This window comes from Phacochoerus africanus, chromosome X, assembly GCF_016906955.1.
Source record: "Phacochoerus africanus isolate WHEZ1 chromosome X, ROS_Pafr_v1, whole genome shotgun sequence".
NCBI lineage: Eukaryota > Metazoa > Chordata > Mammalia > Artiodactyla > Suidae > Phacochoerus > Phacochoerus africanus.
The window spans coordinates 106,259,980-106,277,887 of record NC_062560.1 but is presented as its reverse complement, the minus strand read 5'-3'; the positions used below and the strand labels follow the sequence as shown (position 1 = coordinate 106,277,887).

The 17,908-nt window shown below is 35.7% G+C and overlaps 1 protein-coding gene across 1 annotated transcript in view; it reads left to right on the top strand.

Moving 5' to 3' along the window:
• LOC125118205 (teneurin-1) overlaps window positions 1–17,908 on the top strand; it is a 353,178-nt gene that overhangs the window by 83,140 nt on the left and 252,130 nt on the right. The window lies entirely within an intron of this gene.

The window sequence follows — 17,908 nt, the reverse complement described above, 5'->3', positions numbered from 1 at the left end:
CTGAAGTGACCCAAATCACCCCCTCAAATACCATCTCAGCTAAAGACAAAAAATTTGAGGGCAGTCAGTTAAGGGAGGTTATCAGGAAAAGCACAGTAAAGAGAATATAGTTGTTCTGCAGATTTCTCTTCTCCTTTGATGAGTTTCTAAAGATTTAGTTATCCTTCTCTTCCTGTAGTGAGAGGAAGACACCCTAACAAATAGAGATTTTTTTCCTTATAAATCTTGCAAAAGGGTAACTTTTAACTTGTAATTTTTAACTTGCTAAAGGGTCTCTTGCAAAAGGGTAACTCCTACTCTATTTTCAGATCTTTTCCTACATCTGCTGTTTCTTAAAAATAATCAGCCTGAGATAATACTTGTGCTAAAGAGGCATATTTGGGGATGGGAGAGGTCTGGCAGGAATCTGCCTTCCTCCCTCAAGTTACCTGCTTTATATTTGTAAATGCTGGGTAAGGTCTAATTTTTAAAATGTTTCACTTCCCAAGACCCCTTCCCTGTACCCCAAAGGGTTGCAGCTGCGAAGCCTTTGACAAACACTGTGTGAGGCTCAGTAGGACTAGCTTATCTCTAAGGTCCCTTCCAGCTGTATATAGTATAAGTCAGTGAATTCAAATTATGCAGTTAAGGAAGAACAATTAGCCATTCCAAATAGAAGTGGACCTATTTTTGAGTAAGGGAATATACTCCTGGAAAATGGTTGAAATGTATGTCTATAAAACTTGTACACTGCATTTTCCCATTTAAAGTATCTGTAGAGAATTTTGTTGTAATTTAAATAATTAATTCCCAGTTTTCTGCTTTATAAGTTTTGATTTTTGACACGTAGGTAACAATAATAGTCTGCACTTAGCATTTACAATTTCAAAATACTTTAATGTCTTTTATCCACATAACAGTTTTATGCTGTAGCAGCTATTGTTACCCTTGTTTTACAGTTGAAAAGGAAAATACAAGAAGGTTAAGTGACTTGCCATACATAATAGACATAACTACAGAGAGAACTGAGATTAGAAACCATTCTCTTTACTGTTATCTCACTACCTTCTTTGGGTCTTTTCTGCCTTAAAAAAAATCTTTTCTCAATGCTAATTGTTTAAGTAACAGCTGTCTTGATTAAAAATCTCAATGCTTATAGTCAAATGTATACCCTTTTCCCAAGAGTACTATTTTTGCCATTTAAAAAAAAATTATGGCTGCACCTGTGGCATATGGAAATTCCCAGAGCCACATCTGCAGCAACACTGGATCCTTTAACCCACTGTGGCAAGTAAGGGATTGAACCCATACCTCTGCAGCAACCTGAGCTTCTTCAGTCAGGTTCTTAACCCACTGAGCCACAGTAGGAACTCCTTTTGCCATTGTCTGCACAATATTTTTTTGTCTTTGTAATCCTTTTTAAATCTTACTTTTATTCTACCACTACATATATTAGCATATCTTTCCCATGTGGTTAGTCATCTTTAGTTATTCCCTTGATAGTCCCACTACCAATATGAAAAGTCACCATATCCACCATGTTCTATCAACTTTCTCTTGCTGAATGCTTAACATCTATTTTCAGAAACATTCTGGTTGCTATTACTACTTAATCAGACATATACTTTATCTCCTCACCTGTTTCTATAGTGTTCTGCATTTTCTTTTTTTCAATTGAAGTATAGTTTATTTATAATATTATATTAATTTCAGATGTACAGCATAGTCATTCAGTACTTTTACAGATTATACTCTGTTATTACAACATAATGACTGTAATTCCCTGTGCTATACAATATATCCTATTACTTATCTATTTATTCATAGTAGTTTCTATCTCTTAATCCCATATCCCTAATTTGCCCCTTCCCTCTCCTCACTGATAACCCCTAGTTTGTTTACTAAATTTGTGAATCTGCTTCTGTTTTCCATATATGTTAATTAGTATTTTTTCTACATTCCATATATAAGTGCTACTATATAGCATTTGTCTTTCTGTCTGACTTACTTCACTAAGCATAACATTCTGTAGGCCCATCTGCTTTGCTACAACTGGAAGTATTTCATTCTTTATTATGGCAAAGTAATCTTCCATTGTTTATATACCACATCTTCTTAAGGTAATCATTTCTTGATGGGCACTAAGGTTCCATCCATGGCTTTGCTATTGTAAATGGAGCTGCTATGAACAGTGGTGTACATGTACCTTTTTTTTCTTCTGTATATATACCAAGGAGTGAGATTGTTGCATCATATGGTTGCTCCATTCTTCATTTTTTGAGGAACCTCCATACTGTTTTCCACAGTGGCTGCATCAGTTTATATTCCCACCAACAGTGTAGGAGGGTCACTTTTCTCTACATTCACTCCAACATTGGTTACTGGTAGACTTTTTGATGATAGCTATTCTGACAGATGTGAGGTGGTTTTGATTGTCATTTCTCTAATAATTAGCGACACTGAGCATCTTTTCATACATCTGTTAGCCATCTTTGTGTCTTCTTCGGAAAAATGTCTCTTCAGGTCTTTTTCCCATTTTTTGACTCAGTCATTTGTTTTTTTGATATTGAGTTGTATAAGCTGTTTATATATTTTGCATATTAACCCCTCATTGGTCATATCATTTGGAAATATTTTCTCCCATTCAGTTGAATATCTTTTCATTTTGGCAGTAGTTTCCTTTGCCATGCAAAAGCTTTAAGTTTAATTAGGTTCCATTTGCTTATTTTTGCTTTTTTTTCCCCCTTAGGAGACAGATCCCCCCCAAAAAAGTTGCTACAATTTATGTCACTGTTCTGCTATGTTCTCTTCTAGGGGTTTTATGGTTTCAAGCCTTTTACCTTTAGGTTTTTAATCCATTTTTGTTGTTGTTGTGGTATATCGTGTGAGGAAATGTTCTGTTCTCATTGTTTTACATATATTGTGCAGTTTTCCCAGTACTGCTTATTGAAGAATTTGTCTTTTCTCCATTGCATATTCTTGCCTCCTTTTTCATAGGTTTATTGACCATAGGTGCATGGATTTAACTTCTGGGCTCTCTATTCTATTCCATTGACCTATGTCTCTTTTTGTGCTTGTACCTGGTGTTTTGATTACTCTAGCTTTGTAATATAATATGTCTGGGAGCATGATACCTCCAGCTTTGTTCTTTATTCTTAGGATAGTTTTGGCAATTCGAAGTCTTTTTTGGTTCCATATGAATATTAGTATTATTTGTTTTAGTTATCTTAAAAATGGCAGTATTTTGATAGAGATTGCATTGAATCTGTAAGATTGCTTTGAGCAGTATGGACATTTTAACAGTATTAATTCTGTCAATTCAAGAGCATGAAATATCTTCCCATTTCTTTGTATCATCTTTGCTTTCCTTCATCAGTATTTTATAGTTCTCAGAATATAGGTCTTTCACATCCTTGTTTTTTTCCTAGATATTTTATTCTTCCTCTTTCTGATGGTTCATTATTAGTGTATAGAAAAGCAACAGACTTCTGTGTATTAATCTTATGTCCTGCATTTTTGTTGAATTCATTTATTAGTTCTAATGGTTTCTGAGTGGAGACTTTAGGGTTTTCTATATAAAATATGTTATCTGCAAATAGTGGCAATTTTAATTCTTGCCTTCCAATTTGGATATCTGTGGTTTCTTTTTCTTGTCTGATTACTGTGGCTAGGACTTACCAATACTGTTAAATAGAAGTTGTGGGAATGGATAGCTTTGTTTTGTTCCAGATTTTAGTGGGAAGGTTTTCAGCTTTTTACCATTGAGTACTATATTGGCTGTGGGTTTGTTATAAATAACCTTCGTTATGTATCATTTGATTTCTACCTTTTGTTAATATGGTGTATCACGTTGAATGATTTGCAAGTTTTGAAAAATCCTTGTGTCCCTGGAATTCAACTAGATCATGGTGTCTGATCCTTTTTTTGTATTGTTAGATTCAGTTTCCTAATGTTTTGGTAAGGATATTTGTATCCATATTCATCAAAGATAATGACTTAATAGTTTTTTCTTTTTTTGTAGTGTTTTTGTCTGGTTTTAGCATCAGGGAAATAGTGTCTTGTGCAATGAATTTGTGTTCCATCCTCTTCAATTTTTTTAATAGTTTGAAAAATACAGGTATTAATTCTTTTTTTTTTTCTTTTTTAAGGGCCGCATCCATGGCATATGGAAGTTCCCAGGCTAGGGGTCAAATCAGAGCTGTAGCCACTGGCCTATGCCACAGCCACAGCAATGCCAGATCCAAGCCACGTCTGCAACCTACACCACAGCTCAAGGCAACACCAGATCCTTAACCTACTGAGTGAGGCCAGGATCAAACACGCAGCCTCATGGTTCCTAGTCAGATTCATTTTTGCTGCAAAACCATCTGGTCCTGGACTTTGTTTGCTAAGAGTTTTTTTTTAATTACAAGTTCAATTTCACTTGTTCATTTTGTCTGATTCTTCTTGATTCAGTACTTGCAGATTGTGTCTTTTTAGAAATTTGTTTCTTACAGGTTGCACAATTTGTTGGCATGCAGAAGCTGAATTTTTTTATAAACTAATCAGCAATCCTATGTCTTTGGATCAGAGCATTTAGTCTGTTGACATTTAAAGAAATTATTGATAGGTGTATACTTATTTCCATTTTATTATTTGTTTTCCTTCTATTCTAAATGATAATCTTGCTGGATAGAGTAAACCTAGGCTGCAGGTCTTTCCCTTCAGGACTTTGAGTTTATCATGCCACTCCCTTCTGACCTGCATAGTTTCTGCAGAGAAATCAGCTAATAGCCTTATGAGGATTCCTTTACGTATGACTCTTTGGTTTTCTATTGCTGCCTTTGGAATTCTCTCTTTACCTTTAGCCATTTTATTTATGATGTATCTTGGTGTGGGTCTGTTTGGGTTCACCTAGTTTGCACCCTCTGTGCTTCCTGTACCTGGATATCTGTTCCTTTCTCCAGGTTTGGGAAGTTTTCAGGCATAATTTCCTCAAATACATTTTCAATCCCTTTTCTCTTTCTTATCCTTTTGGAACCCTTATAGTACAAATATTGGAACACTTAATGTTATCTTAGAGATCTCTTAAATTGCTTTGATTTTTTTAAATTTATTTTTCTTCTTGCTGTTCTGTTTGGTTGATTTCCATTATTCTATCTTCCAGGCCTCTTATGCTTTCTTCTGTATCACTTAGTTTGCTATTCATTTCTTCTAGTATATTTTTTATTTAAGCTATTGAATTATTCATTTGTGATTGGGTCTTTTTTATATTTTATATTTTATAGTTCTCTGTAAAATGTTTGTTGTTTAGATCAGTTCTTTTCCCTAATTCACCTAACATTTCTATACCAATGTTTTGAATTCTTTATCTGATAAATTGTTTATTTCATTATTCAGTTTTTCAGGGCTTTTCTCTTGCTCTTTAAAATGAGAGTAGTTATTCTTCATTTTAATTTCCTTAACTTTCTCTGCCTCTATGAATTTAGGTGAAACAATTACCTGTAGTGGTCTCGAAGGGGGTCCTTATTTGGGAGCATCTCTATACAGATTTGATGGGAGGGCTGTATTTGATGTGGATGCAAATCACATTTTTCCTCAGGGTGTGCTGGCAGCTATCAGCTTGGTAGAAGTGAGGGCTGGAGATGGAGGAGCTAGAGCTGCCTAGGCTCTGAAGTGGGACTTCCTCTTTGCTTAGTGGTCCTCACCACCCTGTCTGGGGCAGGTCTGATCCCAAGTGGCTGAAGCAGAAGGCCTGAGGTTTGGGCTTGAGCTGCCTCTGTTCCATTTATTTATTTATTTATTTATTTATTTTTATTACTCAATGAACTTTATTACATTTTCTATTCCTTTTAAATGTGTGATTTTTCCCTCTCACTGGGACCTTTGCCCCAGAGGAGGGGAGTGCTGAAGTACATGGGGCACATGTGTGGACAGAAGTCTCATGTGCTGCCTGTGTAGGTATCTGCAGCTCTGCCTAGAGTCCCTTTTTGTCTCTCACAACTGACTACAGCACACTATCTCTGCTGCCCACACCCTGTTGTGGAATAGTTCCACAGGGCAGGTAGGGCCTGTATATATTAGGAGGTAAGCTATAGTGGAGTGGCTGCTGTCAGATTTCTGGGTTGCTTATTGGGTGCTGCTTGAGTAAGTGCCAATAATGGCCACTGCCACCCCACCTAGGTTCTGCCCCAGGTCTGGGCTGCTGTAGCATTGCATTGGTGAATCTAGTCCCCAGAGCTAGTGGTGCCCTGTGGCATGGAGTGAGCGGGACAAGAGCAGTTGCTCACCTTGAGCTAGGACATGTGGTGAGGCAGTTGCATAAAACCTGGCAGCTGCTAGAGCAGACCTTTCTCGACACTGCCTTGGGGTCTAGCCAGCTGTCTGCCCATATAATCTCCCTTTACCTCTGAGTCCCCTCCCCATGGCACAAGTCCCAACCATATCAATTTTTTCCCCTTCCTACACAATTAATGTGTATCTTTCCTACAGACTTAGTGGTGCAGGAGTCCTTTTGCCAGTGTCTATTTAGTTTTCCATGAGGATTGTTCCACGTGTTGATGTATTTTGGATGTGTTCATGGGGGGAGTTGAGCTCCATTTCCTCTTACTCTGCCATCTTGTTCTCTCTCCTCTCCCTCCGAGTACTCTGCAGATTTTACATTTCATACCAAAGATCTAGGTTCAGTAAGCACTCCCTCCTCAAAGCAGAACACATTTACTCACACATGCAAGTACCCTTGGTAATTGAAAGTTAAACAGCAGCACAAGATGCACCTTTATTGACCTCCTTTCATTGCAAATTTAGCTGAAGAGGTGTGTGTGTGTGTGTGTGTGTGTGATGCTTGTTTTGGGACTTTGTTTTGTTTTCTTTTGACCTATGGCATAGTTACATTTGGAAACAATTTATGCAATGACGGTTGTGGACCCTGAATAACAGGTTGATTTCTAAATTTACTTAGACTTACACTGATATTTATTTCACAGACCCAGTCAGTAGGTAAATATTTATTTTGTGGTACCAAAGTAAAAAAACTGTACCAACCCCACCCAGGTAATCATTGTGCATTCAGATGGAACACAGTCCTGCAGTATTATTCTATGTTTCTTCAGTATTCATTCATAGGACATGTGGATATTAAAATGCACTCAGATGCCCTTTGAGTCAACCCGTAGTTTCAGCATCTTTTAGTCAAAGGATATTAGAGGCTAGGACATTGTTGTAGAATTGGGAATAATTCATATGAGCACAACAAACCACATGAATAAAATAGTAGTAATGCACTAACAGAGACAACAGTGTTGGGAGCATAACATTATTATTTTTAAAGATTGATGGCAAATTACAGTAAATTTTTCCTATAATGCTATATAGATGTTTCTCTAACACAAGGTTTCAGGGGGCCCAGCTAGAGTGCTGCAGCCTGTTTTCAACTATATTAAATCACTTTATCAATATACTTCAGTTTTAACAAAAGCTTTTCTAAAGCATACTGGAGACCTGACTTCTAAAATAGATTTATGGAAAGGGTGCACTATGCTAAAAAGCAAACTTATTTACAGTATAAAAAATTCATGTTAAATGTTCTTGGTCATATAGTTTAATGTTTCATTTTAAAAAATCCTCATTTTCCTTTTTTTTTAACTTGCTTTTAAACACCTTTTCTGTGATGCCATATGAAATGTGTCTGCCTTTTGGTCCCTCTAGCCCAATAGTCTACATCTGACAAGGGCACTAAGTGGTATGCTATAGAATGACATATTTATCCTCCTGGAGTAGTCCTTCGAAAGCTAAGACATCTTCCTGTAACGTGTTTATAACATCTTAGTTCTTTAGGAGAAGCAGTCCATTGTAGAAATTTATCAGCCATGTGTAATCTAATCCTGTTGAGCATCCATTTATATATTTCATCCTGCATTATTTTTGCAGGAAGTTCAAACATTTACTAGCTTTTTCGTGAAGTCAAAAGTAACTCTAGAATGTAAAATTTACTTTTGAAGCTAAAGTGCTAGAGTTTCAGGATCTAATGCACTAGTCTGCATTCTTTCCTGTGTGTAATTTTGGTGATCTCATAGATAATAATCAAAAATCCTTTTTTAGCCTTTTCCTTTCTAATACTAAGAGTCTTTGGTTTTACTTTCGTACTCTACTTGTAGCTCCTTTAGTCATTTTAGTTGGCTTTTCCTATTTCCATTTTTTATCTTAGCAACAGTATCTTCATCAGAACTGCACACAGATACCATCTTCCCATTGCCAATGGTTCAGTGAGAGGGCAGAATAAGTGTAAAAAGTTGAATTTTAAGAGATTCTTGACCACCTCAAACCCACCGTTAAAATAGTAATAAAGGATGAGAAATTATTCAGAAACATGGAATAGAAACTCATGACTTTTAATGCTATTATGAATCAAGGTGCTATTTTAACGCTAGTAAGTACTGTGGAAAGTTAACAAATGAAGCAGAAGACATAGCTTTTGCTCCTGGAAAAATAGATCTGGAAGAAACATGCATATATACATAGGCAGTGCAAAATAACATGCAACCAACTGTTGTACAGAAATAGAAATAAGATGGTTAGGTGACTAAGAGGTTTAAAGAAGATGAAAAGGTGATTGCTATTACAGAAGAAGTTTGAGCTGGGCCTTGAGAAAAAACAAGAAATAAGAAAAATCAATCCTAGTTAACCTTAAAGAGTGCATATTTAGGAAGATGTAATAATAGAGGAGTAAGGGGGAAATGCAGGTGGTAATAGCTTAAGTGGTAAATGGGTAATGAAGCAATAGAGGCAGCAGATAGAGGCAGTTTGGCATGGAAAGGAAGGAGATAAATGGTATGATAACTAGATGGAGGGGCAGCTGGATCATTTTATTTTTATTATTTTTTTGTTATTAAAGAAGAGAGACGCATAGTAGTTTGAATACAAAGAACAAGAAACCAGGAGTTCCTGGTAGCCTAGTGATTAATTATCTGTTGTTGTCACTGTTGTGTCACGGGATCAATCCCTGGCCTTGGAACCCCTGCATGCCGCAGGTACAGCCAAAAAAAGAAAGAAAGAAATAGAAGAAAAAACCAATAGAGAGGGAGACATTAAGGATGCTAATAAGAAAGGAGATGGTAAAGGGACCAAAGTCTCTCAAGAGGAAAGAAGAGGAGGGAGGAGCCTCAAGGGTAAACTGACAACAATTGAATGACACTGTGTGTAAAAGAGACTTTTTTTTTTACCACACCTGTGGCATGTGGAATTTACAAAACCAGGGATTGAAACTGCGTCACAGCTACTGCAGTGACAACACATATCCTTAACTCAGTGTGCCACATGGGAACTCTTTTCTTTGTCTCTCTCTCTCTCTTTTTTTTTTTTTTTTCGAAAAAGACTTGAGGTTGTGGAACTAAGAGGTAGGAGTTCAAAAAGAGGACAGAAATATGTTCAATAGATGCTATCGTCTATTATGATTACTATTATTATTATTATTACTCTCTGTGATTTGTTTTATTTGTGTAGAAACATTTTAACTTGACATATAGATAGATTTTCTGGATTCCTAAAAGATATCAATGTCTGTCGCAATATGGCAATCCATGAGAACTGGTGCCTGTTCTGGTTGTTCTTTCCCAAGACCTGGCACAAGACAATATATAACTCCCCCATTACTCTCAACTATGGGATAGATGAATCATGATATAATTGTCTTTATTAAATGACCAATAGATAGATGTCAAGATTTTAGACAGACATTACTACCCTGTCCACTGGGGACTTACATGGTGAGATACAAAATGGGAAGCTGGATAAAATGAGCTATGACCTGCCCTACTGCCACCATCCCAAAAGTCCCAAAGGATGTGACCATAGTAACCTACATTTAACAAACATCAAACATTGTATGAAATATAGAAAATAGGCATCCCTGCTGTGCCCTAGCAATTATGTGCCATAAAAGTACTGGCCAGGAGACAGTTCAGCTTCTAGGTAGTGGGTGACCTTCTAATATCCCTTGGAAACACGTCAAAACTCTTATGACATTGTGTGATAGTTTTTATATATGTGTAGGTTCTGCATGCCAATTTATATCTTCTAAACATATTTTTAAAACAGCTTTGTTGAGATATACAGTTGTTTGAGTAGAATTTTTTAAGTGACAGGAATATGTATATCCATATACAGTCATCCTTTGGTATCCACAGGGGATTGGTTCCAGGATCCACGCATATACCAAAATCTGCAGATGCTCAAGTCCCTTATATAAAATGGTGTAGCATTTGCATATAACCTGCACACATCCTTCTGTAGATCTTAAATCATCTCTAGATTCCTTATAATCCTAAAACAATGTAAATGCTATGAAAATAATTGTAAATTTGAGTGTAATAAATTCAAGATTTGTTTGTGGAACCCCCTGGAATTATTTTTTTCTGAATATTTTTTGATAAGCTGGTAGTTGAATCCATGGATGTGAAAACCACGGATATGAAAGCTAACTGTAATTTACATCTTATATAATTCACTGTTTTAAAGTATATAATTCAGTTCTCCTGTGCTGCAGCAGGTTAAGGATCTGGCGTCGTCACAGCTGTGGTGGGGGTTCAATCCCAGTCCGCTTCTGCATGACATAAGCATGGCCAAAAAATTAAAAAAAAGAAAAGGTTAAAATATATAAATAAGCAATTCTTAATATATTCAGATTTGCATAGCCATTACTACTGTTTAATTCTAGAACATTTTCATCATGCCCAAAGGAAATCTCATAGGCACTGGCAGTCATTTCCTATTCCCACCTCTCCCCAGTCCCTGGCTACCACTAATCTACTTTCTGTCTCTATTGACTTGCCTATTGTACATTTCATATAAATGTAGTTATAATGTATAGCCTTTTCTTTCTGGCTTCTTCACTTAACATAAAGTTTTCAAGGTTTGTCCATATTGTAGTGTGTACCAATACGTGCTCGTTTTTATGGCTGAATAATACTCATTTTATGGGTATAACATATTTTGTTTATCCATTCATTAGTTGATCTTTTGTGGATTTTCACCTTTTTCACTATTATGAATAAAGCTTGTATATGTTCAGAAAATAGATTTATAGTCCTTTAATTAAAGGTAAGTTTTAACAATGCTATTTTACTTCTGTCTGAGAAGATATATGCAATCCTAGAGAAGCTGAATTGGAATCTGAAGTCTTTCAGTTTTTGGACATAACTTTTTATACTTATACAGTAATGTATTTTTCAAGTGTAACATTAGTTAATGGACTTTTCTACACAATCAGCTATCTATTATTATTGTCAGTAAGGCAGAGGTATTTTATTTCTGAACATATTTTATTCATGGTTAATTCCCAAAGCCGTGTGTGTGTAGATGTATTTTATTTCTTCTTCCCACCAAACTTTGTACCAAATGTCAAAATAAAATGGTCAACAGTTCTAAATAAATTATCAATATTACTATTTTATTAATTCATGGAAATAGTATTTACCAATTGCCTACTATGTACAGGGTTCATTCTTCCTTTTCTTTCTACTACCGACTCCTGGGTATAATGATATAAAAGACATGTGTAATACACAAAATGAAAAATGTGTCCCCGAAGTAGTGAGAGCTGAATACATATTTTTCTTCAACAGTTCATATAAAGGAAAATTATACAAAGCTACATAGATGGACAGGATAGGTTTTTCACTGTCTCCTTTTCATCCCCTAACAGCTTTTGATCACAAGGAATAGAGGTTGATTTCACCTCCCCATTTTACTTCAAGCACTGATACTCTAAATTTCACACAGACTTGTTACTGTGAAATAATTATTATATTTGAAGAAACACAAATAAAATGGTACTTAAGTCATGAGACACACACTAGGACTAATTCAGGTGAAAGGCCACACCAAAGCCATTTGATTGTGTCTTTTAATGTGCTCTGGATGAAGTGAAGGGGAAATAGAATCTTAACAGCATATTTTTTTCATATTTTTGGACAACATTCCATCTAGTTAAAGCAGTAAATTTTTAGCTTGGATACTTTTTATGGAATTTGAAAATGTCTTTAAAAGATTTCTAAGATTACTGTTACAGACACAACCACAGCCTTTAACCCACAAGGACCTGGGATGGTGGAATCTTTTCAGTAACCATGTGTCAGTATCTTCTACTAAAGTTCCACTGAGTTTTGAACAGAATCATGGAATGCAGTCTACCTATGTTAAGTAGAAAAAGATAAATGTATATACATGTCCAGAATTTAGCTATTTACCCCCATCTTATAAGGACAATACTATTATAATCATGTTATTAGTATTCAGGTATGTGTCTGAATGAAGCTTTGGTTTTGTAGATACAACCACTACACATGGTTTCTGGCAGCAATTGCAGGCCTCCATATTTATCCTCCAGGTAGCTTGACCTTTTCCTTTTGAACTACTAGGAGACCATCAGTTTGCCATCGTTCCACCCTGCTTATCTGCCATTGTTTTTTCCTACTCAGCAATTGATGCCTGTGTTGCAACCTATAAAGAGAGTGTTTAGCGCAAACTAAATTGATGGATATTGGTGAAACTGTGATAACTATAGTACTTCACAGCTTGATATAATCTGTGGCTCTCTCCACTTCATCTTGGATTTGTGCAAGGAAGTGCCTGTGACTGGAGAGTATGATATTGGGCCTCCTGATATGCTTCAGGAAAATAAGTGATTAAATGATGATTATAACAGGAATACTGCAAATCTGTACCTTAATGCAGTGCATTAACTCTTTCACTGACAGTCTGTGAATGAAGGATCGGAGTCAATGTTAAGTTTGACCAAAATTATTCCACTTACCTATATTGATGTAGAATTTCATCTTGAAATCACATTCCATATTGTTTTTTTATGCATGTAATTTCCTTCTCTTTAGTTTCCCCCTTTGAGTGACATTAAGAAAAATAATGAAATAATAAATTAACCAGTAATCACTACATTGTAATCCATAACTACTTTTGAGAGAAGTGAAAGTGGAGAAGTCTATTTAGTGAAGTAATTACTAACAAGGAGATATATTCCTTTCTGATTCGCTAAGCTCTGAAAGGTTAGGAGCTGAGAAATTTTCCTTCTGCAAGCTGTGAGAATTTCTCTAATACCAAATCATTGCAGAAAGCTTGCTTTGCTATTTTTATTTAAATTAATAGTCTACGTGTTCAGTCACATTGTCCTATCTCTTTACCTACCTTGTCTTAACTGTGATGCAAGCTCTTACAGGATCATCTTCTTTTAAAATCATTTTTATAAATAACATGGATATAGGCTCTGGATATTTTGTGATGCTTATAACACAGAAACTCCAACAACACAACTTCATGAGTTTTTTTTTAGTAACATTTAATTAGCCTTATTATGCAATATATGATGCTATAAAGTACAGAAGGAAAAGATGGTGTAGCATTTGGTAAGTCTCATATGCAAAGGCTAATTGTCCATCAGCCAGTTTTGTCCTGATTTTTTACAAACGACAGCATCTATGATCATTGGTGACTCTTCATTGCACCTTTAAAATGGTGTTTGCTGAACCTAAAACACTTTAAATTGACTTATATTTATAAATGTTGTTTGTATGACCAAATGATGCATTTTAAGAAGTGGTAAAAGCCCCAGTGAGGATAGCAGTTGAACAAACTGAACATTAAGTTTAGAACAGAAGTGGCCACATAAACACAGTCTGTTAATTACTGCTCACTAAAGACATTTGTCCAATCCAGGACCTTAAGTGTTAAATGTATAATCAACCCTTCACAGACCAAACTGTTCTGCCTCACACGGAAAAAAGTAACTTCCAGTGAAAAATAAGGTCTTCAGTTGGTCATTTATCATCTCAAGGGGCGTATTTTATTATAAATGTCAATTCCACAAAATTATGTCCTGTAATACATAATTATGTTCAAATCTACATTTGAAATCTATTATTAACAGTTAACAGTGAACATTCTTAAAATAGTTATTACTCTTGGCCTTAACACAAAAAGCAATAATGGAGGTATTTTAGGGAGTTAAAAGCGGCAAGGCATTGGCCTCTTGAATAAAGCCACTGCAGGTGTGTTTCTTAATGGGCTGTTAATTTTATAGTGGGTGAACACAAAGGACAGAGACCATGTGTGTTTTTAAACTGTGTTTGGTGTGGAAAAAGAGTTGATGGCTGAAAAATATAAAGACAGTGTAAAACAAGGCCAAATTGAACTTGCCCTCCTGAGATACAATCCTCCTCGCTCAAAATCAAGGCAAACTAATTCTTGCCCCTCTTTTTCAATCCCATCCCTCCCCACCACCACGTAACAGAGAATCCCACAGAAACTTAATATGAAACTAACACTTCAGAAATTTTTAGAAAATGTGGCAAGAAATAATAAAGATCTAATTGTCCATCCTCTCACATTAACATCCTCTCACACTAACCAACTCCTAGGTTTCCTGGTTTTGCTACTGTCACTAAGTCACTCAAACTCACAGTTTTGACCCCCTCCCTCTTATCCCCCACGCCTAGGTTCCCAGGGTCCTCAGAACCTTGCTTCTTAGCATGTGGGCTGTGGACCATGAAGCATGAGCATTACTTGGGAACTTGTGAGAAATATATGACCTCAGACCTACTGAATCAGAATTTGCAGTTTAACAGGACCCCTCATACACAATACAAGTTTGAGAAGCACTGCAATAGAATTTGCCTTTACATTGCCTTGTTCCTTTTATCTTTTTCTTTTCCTTCTGAGGAAATGACTTGTTTTATTATTATAAATCTGTATTTTAGATATATATTTTTGTAAGAAACGTGTAATTAGATTTTACTTATTAATTCAGAATGATGGTTCTTAACCTTTTAACACAAGTGTTTACTTCATTACTCTTTATTTTTAACTATAGATATATAAAACTTATCTTCCATCTCCTTTTTTTTTTTTTTGGTCTTTTTGTCTTTTTAGGGCCTCACCTGTGGCATATAGAGGTTCCCAGGCTAGGGGTTGAATTGAGCTGTAGCTGCCAGCCTACGTCAGAGCCACAGCAATGCCAGATCTGAGCCATGTCTGCTACCTACACCACAGCTCATGGCAACTCCAGATCCTTAACCCACTGAGTGAAGCCACAGATCGAACCCACAACCTCATGGTTCCTAGTTGTTGGATCCATTTCTGCTGTGCCACCACAGGAACTCCTCCTTTTGTTTTCTAATTGACCCATCTAGTCTGTTTTCCCTATCTTGCCTTCATATCAAATAAAAACAGTTATTCTTATTTCAGTATTATTTTATCTTTGCTAGTTCAAAAAATACATTTTTATTTTTAGTGTTTATGCTTGAAATTACAATATGATTTTTTTAATTTATAATAATCTGAAGTTAATTGATACTTTTATCATTCTTTAGGATAATCCAGTTTTATACTTTGCAGATAATATATGATTTTTTTATCACCTTATTAAGGAATAGTTGACAAATGTGATTTATATATTTAAGGTGTACAATCTGATGATTTGATACACATATATATTGTAGAATTACCAAGATCAGAGTAATTAAACATTCATCACCTCACATAATTTACATAATCAACGCGCGTGTGTGTGTGTGTGTGTGTGTGTGTGTGTGTACTAAAAATGCTTAAGATTTACTCACAGCAACTTTCAAGTATACAATACCATAGTATTAACTATAGCCACCATGTTGTACATTAGATCCTCAAAACTTCTCATAAATGAAAATTTGTACCCTTTGACCTACATTACCCTATTTCACCCTCCCTCCAGCCCTGGCAACTACCATTCTATTCTCTGTTTCTATGAAATTGACTTTTTTTCTGTGTGCCTTATTTAACTTAGCATAATGCCCTTCAGATTCATCCATGTTGTTGCAAATGGCAGGATTTCTTTCTTTTTTATGACTGAATAATATTCCATTGTATATATATTCCACATCTTAATCCATTCATCTATTGATGAACATTTAGGTTGTTTCCATATCTTGGCTATTGTGAATAATACTACAATGAATGTAGGAGGTGCAGATATCTCTTTGAGATCCTGATTTCAATTCCTTTGGATATATACCCAGGAGTAGGAATGCTAGTTTATATGGTAGTTCTATTTTGAGTTTTTTAAGGAAGCTACATACAGTTTTCAAAAATTGCAGTACCATTCTGCATTCCCACCAACTGTGCACAAGGGTTTTCTTTCCTCTTCATCCTCACTAACATTTTATATCTCTTGTCTTTTTTATAATATCCAGCCTAACAGGTGTAAGGTGATATCTAATTGTGGTTTTGATTTGCATTTCTCCCAATGTTTAGTGTTGTTAATCATCTTTCATGTACTTATTGGCCATTAATATGTCTTCTTTGGAAAAATATATAATCAAGTCCTTTGTCCATTTTTAATTGGATTATTTGATTTTTGGTTTTTGGTTTTTTTGCTACTTAGTTGTATGAGTTCTTTATATATTTTGGGTATTAATGCTCTAACAGATTCATTCAGCCTTCCATATTCTCAGGTTCCTATTCTACAGAGTCAACCAACCCTGGATCAAAAATATTCAGGGAAAAACTTTCCAGAAAGTCCCAAAAATCAAAACCTGAATTTGCCGCAAGCTAGCAACTATTTACATAGCATTTATATTGTATTAAGTATTATAAGCAATCTAGAGATGATTTAAAGTACATGGGAGCTTAAGCATAGTTTATATACAGATACTTTGCCATTTTATATAAGGAACTTGGGCATCTATAGATTTTAGGATCCATGAGGGTCCTGAAACCAATCCCCTACAGGTACTGAGGGAAGGCTGTATGTAGTTTGTGAATATTTTCTCCCATTTTCTAGGTTGCCATTCCAATTTACTTATTGTTTCCTTTGCTGTGCAGAATCTCTTTAGTTTGATGTAGTCCCACTTGTTAATTTTACAGTTGACTGGAATGTATTTTTTCCACTCGAGCTGTTGGACCACCCTAAATTTAGACCTTCGTGTCATTCACCTGAATTATTGCCCCATAATTCCTATATCATTCTTGTGTCTTCCTGCTCTAAAGCATCATACCTTCTGCCTCATGATTAGCCTTTCTAATGTACCCAAACCTCTCACCTCTTCCTAAAAACCTTTAATAGATTTCCATTCTTTACTAAGTAAACTATTCAGGACTGTTTCTCAAGGTGCTACAGAATATAATGTCGTCCTTTCCCTCCCACCCTATCTCTATCTACACATACTCTACACCTTAGCTTTACAGTTTCCCACTTTGTTTTGGTTCAAGCTGTTCATTTCACAAGGAAAATCCTTCCCAATCACTCTGTTGAAATCCTTTCCATCCTTCAAGGCCCATCTTTAGTACCTCTTCCCATAAATACACTTTTCTGATTCATTCATTCGTTAGTTCGTTCATTCATTCATTGAATAAATATGTACTGCTCACATACAATTTGCCTACATTATTGTAGATACGGGGGATAAAGCAATAAACAAAATAGCCACAGCCTCATGGGGCTTACATACTATCAGGAGAAAACAGGTAATAAACAATAAATAAGTAAAACATGGTATGTTACGTGGCGACAAGTGCTAAGAAGAAAAATAAAGGAATATAAAGAGGATAGACAGCTAGGAATGATGAGTATCCTCCGACCAAATACCTTTCCTTTCTTTGCCTACCGAGCACAGGTATGCTTCTTCACAATGTGGATATTTGGGTACTTGTCCTATTTTTCTCTCTTATATTCAGAGTTACTTGAGAGCAAGAACTGTATTTTACTCATCTTTGTATCTCTTACACCTGCCAAGACAAAGCTCAATAAATAATGGTCAAAATGACTCAAATGATGGAAATAAATGCAATAGTAGTTTAGAGGAAGGAGAGACTGATATAGTGATTAGTTAGAGAAGGCTCCTTGGAGGATATTCAAGTTGAGTCTGTTCTTAAAAGATGAATGGGGCAAGGAGGAAAAAAAGCAGAA